Source organism: Triticum urartu, chromosome 7 (genome assembly GCF_003073215.2).
Source record: "Triticum urartu cultivar G1812 chromosome 7, Tu2.1, whole genome shotgun sequence".
Classification (NCBI taxonomy): Eukaryota; Viridiplantae; Streptophyta; class Magnoliopsida; order Poales; family Poaceae; genus Triticum; species Triticum urartu.
Window position 1 is genome coordinate 162,549,904 of NC_053028.1, and position 15,129 is coordinate 162,565,032.

Here is a 15,129-nt window from a genome sequence, read left to right on the forward strand (position 1 = left end):
CGCGCCCGGTAAGCAAGCTACCAGGAAGAAGCCAAAGAATGGACCCAAGCCCAAGAGTGAGTGTTTTTATTGCAAGGGAAGTGGTCACTGGAAGCGGAACTGCCCCAAATACTTAGCGGACAAGAAGGCCGGCAACACGAAAGGTATATGTGATATACATGTAATTGATGTGTACATTACCAGTACTCGTAGTAGCTCCTGGGTATTTGATACCAGTGCAGTTGCTCACATTTGTAACTCAAAGCAGGAGCTGCGGAATAAACGGAGACTGGCGAAGGACGAGGTGACGATGCGCGTCGGGAATGGTTCCAAGGTCGATGTGATCGCCGTCGGCACGCTACCTCTACATTTACCTACGGGGTTAGTTTTAAACCTCAATAATTGTTATTTAGTGCCAGCTTTGAGCATGAACATTGTATCAGGATCTCGTTTAATTCGAGATGACTACTCATTTAAATCCAAGAATAATGGTTGTTCTATTTATATGAGAGATATGTTTTATGGTCATGCTCCGATGGTGAATGGTTTATTCTTAATGAATCTCGAGCGTAATGCTACACATATTCATAGTGTGAATACCAAAAGATGTAAGGTTGATAATGATAGTCCCACATACTTGTGGCACTGCCGCCTTGGTCACATAGGTGTCAAACGCATGAAGAAGCTCCATGCAGATGGACTTTTAGAGTCTCTTGATTACGAATCATTTGACACGTGCGAACCATGCCTCATGGGTAAAATGACCAAGACTCCATTCTCAGGAACAATGGAGCGAGCAACCAACTTATTGGAAATCATACATACTGATGTGTGCGGTCCAATGAGTGTTGAGGCTCGCGGTGGCTATCGTTATGTTCTCACCCTCACTGATGACTTGAGTAGATATGGGTATGTCTACTTAATGAAACACAAGTCTGAGACCTTTGAAAAGTTCAAGGAATTTCAGAGTGAGGTTGAGAATCAACGTGACAGGAAAATCAAGTTCTTGCGATCAGATCGTGGGGGAGAATACCTGAGTCACGAATTTGGCACACACTTAAGAAAATGTGGAATAGTTTCACAACTCACGCCGCCTGGAACACCTCAGCGTAATGGTGTGTCCGAACATCGTAATCGCACTCTATTAGATATGGTGCGATCTATGATGTCTCTTACCGATTTACCGCTGTCATTTTGGGGCTATGCTTTAGAGACTGCCGCATTCACTTTAAATAGGGCACCGTCAAAATCCGTTGGGAAAAAACCTAAGCTGTCGTTTCTAAAAGTTTGGGGATGCGATGCTTATGTCAAGAAACTTCAACCTGAAAAGCTCGAACCCAAATCAGAAAAAATGCGTCTTCATAGGATACCCTAAAGAAACTGTTGGGTATACCTTCTACCTCTGATCCGAAGGCAAGATCTTTGTTGCCAAGAATGGTTCCTTTCTAGAGAAAGAGTTTCTCTCGAAAGAAATAAGTGGGAGGAAAGTAGAACTTGATGAAGTATTACCTCTTGAACCGGTAAGTGGTGCAGCTCAAGAAAATGTTCCTGAGGTGCCTGCACCGACTAGAGAGGAAGTTAATGATGATGATCATGAAACTTCAGAGCAAGTTACTACTGAACTTCGTAGGTCCACGAGGACACGTTCCGCACCAGAGTGATATGGCAACCCTGTCTTGGAAATCATGTTGTTAGACAACGGTGAACCTTCAAACTATGAAGAAGCGATGGCGGGCCCGGATTTCGACAAATGGCTGGAAGCCATGCAATCTGAGATAGGATCCATGTATGAAAACGAAGCATGGACTTTGACTGACTTTCCCGATGATCGGCGAGCCATAGAAAATAAATGGATCTTTAAGAAGAAGACAGACGCGGATGGTAATGTGACCATCTATAAAGCTCGACTTGTCGCTAAGGGTTATCGACAAGTTCAAGGGGTTGACTACGATGAGACTTTCTCACCCGTAGCGAAGCTGAAGTCCGTCCGAATCATGTTAGCAATTGCTGCATTCTATGATTATGAGATATGGCAAATGGACGTCAAAACGGCATTCCTTAATGGTTTCCTTAAGGAAGAATTATATATGATGCAACCGGAAGGTTTTGTCGATCCTAAGAATGCTGACAAGGTGTGCAAGCTCCAACGCTCGATTTATGGGCTGGTGCAAGCATCTCGGAGTTGGAACATTCGTTTTGATGAGATGATCAAAGTGTTTGGGTTTATGCAGGCTTATGGAGAAGCCTACATTTACAAGAAAGTGAGTGGGAGCTCTGTAGCATTTCTCATATTGTATGTGGATGACATACTGTTGATGGGAAATGATATAGAATTCTTGGAAAGCATAAAGGCCTACTTGAACAAGTGTTTTTCAATGAAGGACCTGGGAGAAGCTGCTTATATATTAGGCATCAAGATCTATAGAGATAGATCGAGACGCCTCATTGGTCTTTCACAGAGTACGTACCTTGACAAGATATTGAAGAAGTTCAAAATGGATCAGTCAAAGAAGGGGTTCTTGCCTGTATTGCAAGGTACGAGATTGAGCACGGCTCAATGCCCGACCACGGCAGAAGATAGAGAAAAGATGAGTGTCGTCCCCTATGCCTCGGGCATAGGGTCTATCATGTATGATATGCTGTGTACCAGACCTGATGTAAACCTTGCCGTAAGTTTGGTAGGAAGGTACCAGAGTAATCCCGGCATGGAACACTGGACAGCGGTCAAGAATATCCTGAAGTACCTGAAAAGGACCAAGGAAATGTTTCTCGTTTATGGAGGTGACAAAGAGCTCATCGTAAAGGGTTACGTCGATGCTAGCTTCGACACAGATCTGGATGACTCTAAGTCACAAACCAGATACGTGTATATTTTGAATGGTGGGGCAGTAAGCTGGTGCAGTTGCAAGCAAAGCATTGTGGCGGGATCTACATGTGAAGCGGAGTACATGGCAGCCTCGGAGGCAGCACAAGAAGCAGTCTGGGTGAAGGAGTTCATTAACGACCTAGGAGTCATACCCAATGCGTCGGGCCCGATGACTCTCTTCTGTGACAACACTGGAGCTATTGCCCTTGCCAAGGAGCCCAGGTTTCATAGGAAGACCAGGCATATCAAGCGTCGCTTCAACTCCATTCATGAAAGTGTTCAAAATGGAGACATAGAGATTTGTAAAGTACATACGGACCTGAATGTGGCAGATCTGTTGACTAAACCTCTCCCTAGAGCAAAACATGATCAACACCAGAACTGCATGGGTGTTCGATTCATCACAATGTAACTAGAATATTGACTCTAGTGCAAGTGGGAGACTGTTGGAAATATGCCCTAGAGGCAATAATAAAATGGTTATTATTATATTTCTTTGTTCATGATAATTGTCTATTGTTCATGCTATAATTGTGTTATCCGGAAATCGTAATACATGTGTGAATACATAGACCACAACACGTCCCTAGTGAGCCTCTAGTCGACTAGCTCGTTGATCAAAAGATAGTCATGGTTTCCTGACTATGGACATTGGATGTCATTGATAACGGGATCACATCATTAGGAGAATGATGTGATGGACAAGACCCAAACCTAAGCATAGCTCAAAGATCGTGTAGTTCGTTTGCTGTAGCTTTTCTGAATGTCAAGTATCATTTCCTTAGACCATGAGATTGTGCAACTCCCGGATACCGTAGGAGTGCCTTGGGTGTGCCAAACGTCACAACGTAACTTGGTGACCATAAAGGTACATTACAGGTATCTCCAAAAGTGTCTGTTGGGTTGGCACGAATCGAGACTGGGATTTTTCACTCCGTATGACGGAGAGGTATCTCTGAGCCCACTCGGTAATGCATCATCATAATGAGCTCAATGTGATCAAGTGGTTGATCACGGGATCATGCATTATGGTACGAGTAAAGTGACTTGCCGGTAACGAGACTGAACAAGGTATTGGGATACCGACGATCGAGTCTCGGGCAAGTAACGTACCGATTGACAAAGGGTATTGTATACGGATTGATTGAATCCTCGACATCGTGGTTCATCCGATGAGATCATCGTGGAGCATGTGGGAGCCAACATGGGTATCCAGATGTGACGCCTTAGTAATCAAGCTACAGTAACCCTGTACTAATGATGCCACGTCAACTCGATTACTATTGCTAATCTCGCCTTAATTAGAAACCGATTCAAATTCAAATTCTAAATCAAGTAAACGATAAAAAATTTCAAATATTAAAACTAAAATGTTCGGAGTGAGCCAAATAATGCATAGGTAATATTGGTGAAGAAACCAAAACTTTAGGAAATGTTTAAGTCCTTAAAAATAATTAAAACAGTGGCATTCATAATTAATTAGATGCCTTTTATAATTTCTAAAGTATCAAATTAATTCAATGGGGTACCAAACTTTTGTGGCAGAGGGTTAAACTAAAACATTAATTTAGGTATTGGTCTCATATTTTTATAAAACTAAAATACACGAATAGTAAAATAAAAGAGTAAATAAAGAAAAAGAAAAGATAAACAAAACGAAATTATAAAAAAATAAAACCTCCCCCTCCCCTGGGCCTTGGCCCAGCAAACTGGCCAGGCCGGCCCACTCCATCATCCCCTTCCCACTACAGGAACGTGGGGGTTGCGTGGCGGCCATCGCCCTGTCGTCGACCACGCGCCGGCCATCGCCCGGCCGGCCTCGCCTATATATCCGGGGACTCCCTCCCCGGTGCCTGGAACCCTAGCTAACCCCCTCTCTCCCCCGCATTCCGCTCCCCGATCTGGACGCCCACGGACCCGAGCCGGCGCCCTTCGTCGCCGTCGCCGGACCTCGCCGTCGTTGCCTCACCTCGCCCCCGAGCCGGGCCCGACCTGCACCATCCTCCCCTTCTTCCTCTACGCCAATCCACGACGACCCGGACGCCCCCACGACGCCGCTCCGAGCTCGACTTCTTCCTCAGGACGCCGGTCGCCGTCGCCAACGTCGGTCGCCTCTGCAGCTCCTAAACCCCTCGAAGTGCCTCCTTGAGCTCCCTTGGTGAGCTCCGTGTCTTTCCCCCCTCTCTCTAGCACGATTCCGTCACCGCTACTCCCTCCCCACTATAGGCCGAGCTCGTCATCGCCATTGCGATGCTCGTCGTCGCCGTAGAAACGCACGAACCCAACAGAGGACATTGTCGAGCATCTGGAGCTGTGTAGATGCCACCTACCCCCTCCATTTGGTCGATCCGTGGCTATTTGCTCGGGCTCATCGTGTCCGAGCCGCCCCCATCGCACGCGTTTGCCGGCGCCATCGCGTGCCCGCCGTTGCCGCGTCCGGAGCCCCGCTCCCGTGCCCGCCCGCTGCTCCGCTCTCTCGCGCTCGCCTGTGCCTTGGCCGCGCTCGCGTGCTTGCTGCGCGCATCCACGCCTGCCGGCGCTGCCCCCGTGTGATGCTGCTGCACTGCGGCCGCCCCCGCCCGAGCATGCCGCCACTCGCCCCTGCTTGCCGTGCGTGCCGCCGCTGCTCGCTTCTGCTGCTGCTGTTTGCCTCTAGCGCCACCACCGTTGCTGCTTGATGTTTCTACTGCCTGTCGCTGCTGCTCTTGCCTGTGCTGCTCGTACCGCTGCTTGCTGCTTCGACTGCATCGTCGCCGCTCACCCCTGATTGCCCTGCGTGCCGCCGCCTGCTCGCTCACGGCCGTGCCTGCTGTTGTTGGCCGGCCTCACTATGCCCATTAAGCCGCACCCCGCGCCCGCCCATTATGCCTCGTCCGCCGCTGCGGCTGCCCCGCCTACGCATGCCTGAGCCACGCCACTGCCCAACGCTGCTCTACTGTACTGCTACTATCTACTGTAGCTGCTACTAGTTAGCTTTTTAATTTCTACGTTGCCTAAGCCCCTAAACAGCCCCTAATCAGCAGTTAAACAGTTGCTAATATGTGTAAAAATAATATGAATAGGTAGTACACTTGACAAAGCTCAAATGTTTCCATTTGACCAAATCCATTTGATGCATTGATTAAATCCTATGAAAATTATAAGTTGCTATCTTCTGTTAAACAGAGAACGGAATTAACCTCTAGCATTGGTGTTGCGTGTTCTGTGTGTGTGTGTGCCGTGCATGTGGCCGGCTGGGTTTTGCCCACTAGTGGCCGACCCTTATTAGTACTAGGTTTAGCTACTAGTATTAATTAGTGGCTAGATTAGCCTATGTGTAGATGACATGTGGGTCCCATTCAATTAGATTAGTTTTATTTATTTGTTTAGGTACAATCTATGACATGTGGACCACAACCTGCCCTTTTGACTAGTCAAAATTGACTTGGTCAACTCGGTTTAAAACAAATTACAATAAATCAGAAATTTTAGAAATTGATTAAAACTTTGAAAAATCATATAAAATAATCCGTAAGTCACATGAAAATACTTTGTACATGAAACTTGCTCCGAACAACGAGACGAATCCGGATACGAAGTTCGTTCGTCCGCCACACTCCCCTAGCCTATCGAACACGCAACTTTCCCCCTCCGGTTCATATGTCCGAAAACGCGAAACACCGGGAATACTTTCCCAGATGTTTTCCCCCTTTGCCGGTATCACCTACTACCGCGTTAGGGCATACCTACGCCGCGTATTGCCTCGTTATGTTTTGTTATGCTTTGTTTGCTCCGTATTTACTGTTTCTTCCCCCTCTTCTTCTTCGGTAGACCCCGAGGCCAGTGCTGATGCCACCGAGTATGACTACGGTGTTGACGACCCCTCTCTCTTGCCAGAGCAACCAGGCAAGCCCCCCCTTGATCACCAGATATCGCCTACTCTACTCTCTATACTGCTTGCATTAGAGTAGTGTAGCATGTTACTGCTTTCCGTTAATCCTATCCTGATGCATAGCCTGTCCTTGCTACTACTGTTGTTACCTTTACCTGCAATCCTAATGCTTAGTATAGGATGCTAGTTTATCATCAGTGGCCCTACATTCTTGTCCGTCTGCCATGCTATACTATCGGGCCGTGATCACTCGGGAGGTGATCACGAGTATATACTATTTACTTTATACATGATACATGTGATGACTAAAAGACGGGTCGGCTCGTAGGAGTACCCGCGAGTGGATCTTTGTGGTGAAGCGACAGGGCAGGTTGAGACTACCTAGGAGAGAGGTGGGCCTGGCCCTGGTCGGCGTTCGCGGTTATCTCAAGATAACACGTTTAACGAGATCTTGGTATTTGATCTGAGTCTGGCCACTGGCCTATACGCACTAACCATCTACGTGAGGACAGTTATGGGCACTCGACGTCGTGGTATCAGCCGAAGCCTTCGTGACGTCAGCGACTGAGTGGCGCGCGCCGGATTGGACCATAAGCCTGCTCTTGTATTAAGGGGGCTAGTTCTGCTTCCGGCCGCGTTCGCAACGTGCAGGTGTGCAAAGGGCGATGGGCCCAGACCCCTGCGCCATAGGATTTAGACCGGCGTGTTGACCTCTCTGTTGTGCCTAGGTAGGGCTACGACGTGTTGATCTTCCGAGGCCGGGCATGACCCAGAAAAGTGTGTCCGGCCAAATGGGATCGAGCGTGTTGGGTTATGTGGTGCACCCCTGTAGGGAAGTTAATCTATTCGAATAGCCATGATCTTCGGTAACAGGACGACTTGGAGTTGTACCTTGACCTTATGACAACTAGAAACGGATATTTAATAAAACACACCCTTCCAAGTGCCAGATACAACCGGTGGTCGCTCTCTCACAGGGCGACGAGGGGAGGATCATCGGTTAGGGTTATGCTATGCGATGCTACTTGGAGGACTTCAGTCTACTCTCTTCTACATGCTGCAAGACGGAGGCTGCCAGAAGCGTAGTCTTTGACAGGATTAGCTATCCCCCTCTTATTCTGGCTTTCTGCAGTTCAGTCCACCGATATGGCCTTTACACATATACCCATGCATATGTAGTGTAGCTCCTTGATTGCGAGTACTTTAGATGAGTACTCACGGTTGCTTCTCCTTCTTTTCCCTCTATCCCTTCTACCTGGTTGTCGCAACCAGATGTTGGAGCCCAGGATCCAGATGCCACCGTCGACGACGACTCCTACTACACCGGAGGTGCCTACTACTACGTGCTGCCCGCTGACGACGACCAGGAGTAGTTAGGAGGATCCCAGGCAAGAGGCCTGCGCCTCTTCTGATCTGTATACCAGTTTGTGCTAGCCTTCTTAAGGAAACTTGTTTAACTTATGTCTGTACTCAGATATTGTTGCTTCCGCTGACTCGTCTATGATCGAGCTCTTGTATTCGATCCCTCGAGGCCCCTGGCTTGTAATATGATGCTTGGATGGCTTATTTTATTTGTAGAGTTGTGTTGTGATATCTTCCCGTGAGTCCTTGATCTTGATCGTACACATTTACGTGCATGATTAGTGTACGGTCAAATCGGGGGCGTCACAAGTTGGTATCAGAGCCGACTGCCTGTAGGAATGCCCTTTTCCAACTCCTTGGCCGAAGTCGAGTCTAGTCATTGAAAAACTTTTACTAACATGGTTGTGCGGCTTATGAGCCCACGTCGCCCTTTGGGTGGTATTAGGATCTTTTACTCCTCGATCCTTACTCTGGGACTCTGAACTCTCTTCTATTCGGGTTAAATGAATTTTGCTAAATCTAACATTAGGATCTTGTTATCACTTTCTCCCGGAGAGCCCTTCATTACAGATGATCGACTGCTTCAACAGAAGATTCTGATAATACTCTCCGATGTTCTCCTGAAACTTTGTGCCATTGCTTTTGCAATTCCCTACCACCGAAAAATCCCTATGGATAAATACTTACACCTGTCGTTCTTACTTTTATTCCCAGTTGGTCTTTGTTATTACAAGATACCCCGAAATACTCGTCATTGTTTCGATAATCCTTTGAGATTACTACCTTGCTGTTCTTTGTCACCTGAATACCCCTACGGATAATTCTCGCACTTATCGAGTATCCGCTCATCCCCCAGTTGTTCATGTGTTTCACAATGGTCATCGAAATACTATTCGATCCTCCAAAAATCCTTAGTAGCTTATTGCTCTGCAATACTTGTCTGCTTGCATGATGGATGCTTTCCATATGTCTGGCAATATTCGTTAGTATCCTTAGACACCGTCATTTTGATCCCTTTGATTCAACATGAGTGCGAATGCACGCACTCATCAGTTGATCCTTCTAAATTATCTTTCCGGCTCAGACGTCATTTTAAACATGAGCTGGTTCTCAACAAATCCAATTGCCGTCGATTGTACCCCTAAGGCTATTCAACTTATCCTTCCCTAATCAGAACATTACTTCTGATCCCTTGATTTGAAAATCATAATTCCTTTGCATTTGAGCTCTGGATTAGTCAGTTGTTTCCATAATCCAATGCCTTTGCATTGTTACTTCCTCTGGTTGTGTGCCGATGCTCACGTCAGCTCTGTTATGGACCGGCAGATCCTTTAATGGATTTTATCCGACAGCGTCCTTCATATTCAATAACCTTGTGAGCCTTCCCTCGGATACATAATGCCTTTGGTAAATGGTATCATCTACTTTCTCAACCTTGCTCTACTTTCGAGCTTGTGATATTTACTCTTGAAACTTGTGGTATATGTTTCTAAGAAGCCCCTATGGGTTGAACACATGCCTTCTCTAAACTGTGTGAACTCGAAATTTTTCACGAGTCATACACTTCTGGTATTTTGCCAAATAAAATTTCAACACTACAACTTCTTCGAAAGTGAGAAGTGAATGAAAGGTTATGCATTGGAGAAGTGGGAGTCGACCTTGAACTTTGTGTTCATGCCCATGGACACGATGTAGATCTTATCATTAAAGCTTCTCTTAAATTAAATTATTCCTTTGGTATAAGTTCATCTTATATCCGGGATCTGGCCTTTTGCAATCGTGTTTCCGACCATGTTCTCCTTTAAATACCATTTCACGTGCAAGTTTAAGCGCTTGTCTTCTGTAGAGCAATACCCAGTCCAACCTCTACTTTGATCTGTCATCGAGTATTACCCCCTCTGGTATCTCGAGATTATCACGGAACTGCATAACTTCTTATGAGTTCTTCTTCAAGTATTATTTGACTTTCGCTGCATCATCATTTGACTTGATGTCATCGCCGGCCGATTACATCTTCATGAAATCTCTCAACAAATGTGTCGTGGTCATCAGCAACATCCTGAGCACTTACAAGATATATATCGAATTCATGATGAGAAATACCATCCTTGCCCTTGATGATTTGTTTTATCATCTATCACTTTATTGCCTTCCATTCGACACAAACTTGTTCGTGTTTTGTGTTATACCTTGAGTTCCTTGCTACCCAGCATTGTTCTTCTTTACCTTGGATATTACCACCTTTTATGTCAAGAATGTTGTGGGAATTTCACCACCTCTTGTGCATTCTTGGTACAAGTGATACTTCTTGCCATATCCGTTCATTCTTAGACTATTGATTATTGAATCACCATTCTGACATTGGTTGTGCAACCCAACCCATAATTCGGGCGCACCTTTCAACCAATGTTTAATTGTGTATGTTTTCCTCGAGCATACTTCATTATATTATTTGATCTGACAAATGCTATCTCCCTATCCACATAATTGTGGAGATGCATCCTTTTGGATACCTTGTTGAATTATTGCTGAGTCCATCAGCCACATCCTCTTCCTCTCCTTGGTTACTGATGAACTCTTGTTTTGGAACTTGCTTCCATAATTCATTTCCCCGAGAATCTTACAATGTCACCTCGACAATTTGTGTTGCACCTTTCTTCTCAGGCATCCTGAGTCTAAGGTATCCTGACACCAGTCAGATCTGAATCTCGGTCAGACATGATGGTTGGAACATATTTTCAAGAGTTATAAAATTGGTCCCTATATGCCCCGGTAAGGTGATGTTATGCCTAGCACACCTGACGAGAGGACCTAGTGTTATAGTTTCCTTTTTAACAAGGTTAATCATTTTTCCATGAGGAAATTGAATGCCTTGTTTAATAAGTTTATCCTGATGGATCCTTTGTGTATCCAAAGTCCTAACTTTGTTTGAAGACCATGTCAATGCTATCCCGAAGCATGTCTATGGTACTCCGATTTTCAATAAGAGCATTTGAAGCAAAATGCTAAATTCTCTTTATCAATTATTCAAACACCGTGGTAATGTCATGAAATTTCTCTCACCTTTCCCAAAATAGTTTTCTACATAATATCCTGTCATGGATATCATGCTTTGCTTGACCTTGGGAAGGATATACCCCTGAAATTTGTGTTTAAACACATTTTCCTTTCCATTGTTCTATTTAATACGAAGATCACATTTTCCTTTCCATTGTTTTGTTTAACCTTTCTGGTGATCTATATGATCTAAGCAGTAATATTCTTCTGCTTATGTAAACACCTTGGTGTACAACCGTGTCAGTAAGACCCTGTTGCTTTTGTTGATAGCATTCTGGTAACCACCGATGGACGAGAACTTTGCCTATTGGTCCGCCTCGTTCAACGAGCAGGAAAATGGTTCTCTTCGTCCCTCGCCCTTGGTACCAATGGTTGTTGCCGACATAATCGATAATCTATCCTCTGACATGCCTTGCTGACATGATCATGCAAGACGTCACCCCCTTCCTACTTTTAACCCACATGGTGGGCCCATAACCCATAGTTCCATAGGATCGAAACCTGACTCTCCTGTACACCCCCGGTTTCCAAAGTTATTCCTCGCGCTTGACTTCTTATGTAACTCACGGGCCACCTGCCAAGTGATCTATTCGGGTATCAGACGCAATACTTATTCTTGTTGCCCTGAAACTCTTTCACCTTCTGATTAGGCATCGAACAATTGCATATCCTCTTGAAACTTCTATTTCGCACCTTCTTACTTTGCTCTCGATATTTTCTTAAGTTTCAATTCGAGAGTTACTATCCGCCACCCTCCCTAATGTTCTCTACCAGATACGCGACCTTGTAGAGGTCAGTTCTTCCGAAGATACCCCTTATCATTTTTCATAAGTACGATGAGACTCCCAAAGAAAGGATGAAGACTTCATCATGATGAGCAGGGAAATGAAGACATCAATAAGGGGGTTCAACTTTTCGAGAAGGGCAACCAAGACCGAGATGACTCATTAGAATTTCGTAACCAAATCTTTTCCCCATTAGTCCCCCTCTTGAACCTCGGGACGAGATTTCTTGTAGTGGAGGAGAATTGTGACGCCCGGGTAATCAAGCTATAGTAACCCTGTACTAATGATGCCACGTCAACTCGATTACTATTGCTAATCTCGCCTTAATTAGAAACCGATTCAAATTCAAATTCTAAATCAAGTAAACGATAAAAAATTTCAAATATTAAAACTAAAATGTTTGGAGTGAGCCAAATAATGCATAGGTAATATTGGTGAAGAAACCAAAACTTTAGAAAATGTTTAAGTCCTTAAAAATAATTAAAACAGTGGCATTCATAATTAATTAGATGCCTTTTATAATTTCTAAAGTATCAAATTAATTCAATGGGGTACCAAACTTTTATGGCAGAGGGTTAAACTAAAACATTAATTTAGGTATTGGTCTCATATTTTTATAAAACTAAAATACACGAATAGTAAAATAAAAGAGTAAATAAAGAAAAAGAAAAGATAAACAAAACGAAATTATAAAAAGATAAAACCTCCCCCTCCCCTGGGCCTTGGCCCAGCAAACTGGCCAGGCCGGCCCACTCCCTCATCCCCTTCCCACTACAGGAACGTGGGGGTTGCGTGGCGGCCATCGCCCCGTCGCCGGCCACGCGCCGGCCATCGCCCGGCCGGCCTCGCCTATATATCCGGCGACTTCCTCCCTGGTGCCTGGAACCCTAGCTAACCCCCTCTCTCCCCCGTGTTCCGCTCCCCGATCTGGACGCCCACGGACCCGAGCCGGCGCCCTTCGTCGCCGTCGCCGGACCTCGCCGTCGTTGCCTCACCTCGCCCCCGAGCCGACCCCGACCTGCGCCGTCCTCCCCTTCTTCCTCTACACCAATCCACGACGACCCGGACGCCCCCACGACGCCGCTCCGAGCTCGACTTCTTCCTCAGGACGCCGGTCGCCGTCGCCAACGTCGGTCGCCTCTGCAGCTCCTAAACCCCTCGAAGAGCCTCCTTGAGCTCCCTTGGTGAGCTCCGTGTCTTTCCCCCCTCTCTCTAGCACGACTCCGTCACCGCTACTCCCTCCCCACTGTAGGCCGAGCTCGTCGTCGCCATTGCGATGCTCGTCGTCGCCGTAGAAACGCACGAGCCCAACAGAGGACATTGCCGAGCTTCTGGAGCTGTGTAGATGCCACCTACCCCCTCCATTTGGTCGATCCGTGGCTATTTGCTCGGGCTCATCGTGCCCGAGCCGCCCCCATCGCACGCGTTCGCCGACGCCATCGCGTGCCCGCCGTTGCCGCGTCCGGAGCCCCGCTCCCGTGCCCACCCGCTGCTCCGCTCTCTCGCGCTCGCCTGTGCCTTGGCCGCGCTTGCGTGCTTGCTGCGCGCATCCACGCCTGCCGGCGCTGCCCCCGTGTGATGCTGCTGCACTGCGGCCGCCCCCGCCCGAGCATGCCGCCACTCGCCCCTGCTTGCCGTGCGTGCCGCCGCTGCTCGCTTCTGCTGCTGCTGTTTGCCTCTAGCGCCACCACTGTTGCTGCTTGATGTTACTACTGCCTGTCGCTGCTGCTCTTGCCTGTGCTGCTCGTACCGCTGCTTGCTGCTTCGACTGCGTCGTCGCCGCTCACCCCTGATTGCCCTGCGTGCCGCCGCCTGCTCGCCCACGGCCGTGCCTGCTGTTGTCGGCCGGCCTCACTGTGCCCATTGAGCCGCACCCCGCGCCCACCCGCGTATGGCCTCGCCTGCCGCTGTGGCTGCCCCGCCTACGCATGCCTGAGCCATGCCACTGCCCGACGCTGCTCTACTGTACTGCTACTATCTACTGTAGCTGCTACTAGTTAGCTTTTCAATTTCTATGTTGACTAAGCCCCTAAACAGCCCCTAATCAGCAGTTAAACATTTGCTAATATGTGTAAAAATAATATGAGTAGGTAGTACACTTGACAAAGCTCAAATGTTTCCATTGGACCAAATCCATTTGATGCATTGATTAAATCCTATGAAAATCATAAGTTGCTATCTTCTGTTAAACAGAGAACGGAATTAACCTCTAGCATTTGTGTTGCGTGTTCTGTGTGTATGCCGTGCATGTGGCCGGCTGGGTTTTGCCCACTAGTGGCCGACCCTTATTAGTACTAGGTTTAGCTACTAGTATTAATTAGTGGCTAGATTAGCCTATGTGTAGATGACATGTGGGTCCCATTCAATTAGATTAGTTTTATTTATTTGTTTAGGTACAACCTATGACATGTGGGCCACAACCTGCCCTTTTGACTAGTCAAAATTGACTTGATCAACTCGGTTTAAAACAAATTACAATAAATCAGAAATTTTAGAAATTGATTAAAACTTTGAAAAATCATATAAAATAATCCGTAAGCCAGATGAAAATACTTTGTACATGAAACTTGCTCCGAACGACGAGACGAATCCGGATACGAAGTCCGTTCGTCCGCCACACACCCCTAGCCTATCGAACACACAACTTTCCCCCTCCGGTTCATATGTTCGAAAACGCGAAACACCGGGAATACTTTTCCAGATGTTTTCCTCCTTTGTCGGTATCACCTACTACCGCGTTAGGGCATACCTACACCGCGTATTGCCTCGTTATGTTTTGTTATGCTTTGTTTGCTCCGTATTTACTGTTTCTTCCCCCTCTTCTTCTCCGGTAGACCCCGAGGCCATTGCTGATGCCACCGAGTATGACTACGGTGTTGACGACCCCTCTCTTGCCAGAGCAACCAGGCAAGCCCCCCCCCCTTGATCACTAGATATCGCCTACTCTACTCTCTATACTGCTTGCATTAGAGTAGTGTAGCATGTTACTGCTTTCCGTTAATCCTATCCTGATGCATAGCCTGTCCTTGCTACTACTGTTGTTACCTTTACCTGCAATCCTAATGCTTAGTATAGGATGCTAGTTTATCATCAGTGGCCCTACATTCTTGTCCGTCTGCCATACTATACTATCGGGCCGTGATCACTCGGGAGGTGATCACGGGTATATACTATTTACTTTATACATGATACATGTGATGACTAAAAGA

General features: G+C 46.7%; 1 long non-coding RNA gene across 1 annotated transcript; it reads left to right on the forward strand.

The window, feature by feature from the left end:
* The first annotated feature begins 4,724 nt into the window (after nt 1-4,724).
* LOC125522616 lies at nt 4,725-8,203 on the forward strand. The gene is made up of 2 exons (XR_007289856.1): nt 4,725-5,003; nt 7,989-8,203. It is a non-coding gene; the product is annotated as an uncharacterized LOC125522616 (long non-coding RNA).
* Nucleotides 8,204-15,129: the final 6,926 nt, after the last annotated feature.